This window comes from Molossus molossus, unplaced genomic scaffold (genome assembly GCF_014108415.1).
Source record: "Molossus molossus isolate mMolMol1 unplaced genomic scaffold, mMolMol1.p scaffold_m16_p_7, whole genome shotgun sequence".
Classification (NCBI taxonomy): domain Eukaryota; kingdom Metazoa; phylum Chordata; class Mammalia; order Chiroptera; family Molossidae; genus Molossus; species Molossus molossus.
The window spans coordinates 108,088,277-108,089,008 of NW_023425401.1; the positions used below are offsets into that span (position 1 = coordinate 108,088,277).

At 46.2% G+C, this 732-nt stretch overlaps 1 non-coding gene across 1 annotated transcript; it reads right to left on the reverse strand.

Annotated features, from left to right (window-relative positions):
• Window positions 1-448: 448 nt before the first annotated feature.
• TRNAC-GCA lies at window positions 449-520 on the reverse strand. Its single transcript has one exon. It is a non-coding gene; the product is annotated as a tRNA-Cys (tRNA).
• Between the last annotated feature and the right edge of the window lie 212 nt (window positions 521-732).

The window sequence follows — 732 nt, forward strand, 5'->3', positions numbered from 1 at the left end:
TAGATTAGCATCTGCCAAACTACCTGGATTTTCATTTTCTTCAGGTCAGATAACCAATCCACACTCGGGTGTGTGTGTGTGTGTGTGTGTGTGTGTGTGTTGATTTTCCTAACATTCAAGGGGAGGAGTTACCTGGCATTTTAGTTTTCCTCAGCCAGGGACAGGCTCTGTCTTCCATCAAGACCGAGACAACTGTAAATTCCGGAGATGGAGTTCAGAGAGCTCAGTTGCTGGGCAGAGAAAAAAGAATATGTTCACCACAAACCTAGAAGAACTGACTCAACCTTAGAGAGGCTGAATTTATCTAGGGAGAAACTGGATTTGTCAGGGGAGGCTTTCCGATAAAGACCAGACCTTCCTCTCTCTCTCCTCCTTGCAGGCTGAATCAGTGTGGTGGGAAAAGTTGGAAGGGTAACATTGTGTTCAGTGGGTAAAACTGAATGTGGTCAGGGGGCACCTGGATTTGAACCAGGGACCTCTTGATCTGCAGTCAAATGCTCTACCCCTGAGCTATACCCCCGTCTATTTACCTGGGCCTAATAAGGGCTCTAAACCTGTAAAGCCACACCCTGGCTGCCACCACTTTGAGATGTGTTCTTGCTAGTCAAATGCTCTGCTATATCTCCCATCTGTTTAGACTTTCCTGATTAGCACCATTACACCTGTCTGGTCCCACCCTAGTTATCCAATGAGCATTGTAATTTCTCCTCACTTCTAGTACACTAGTGGAAA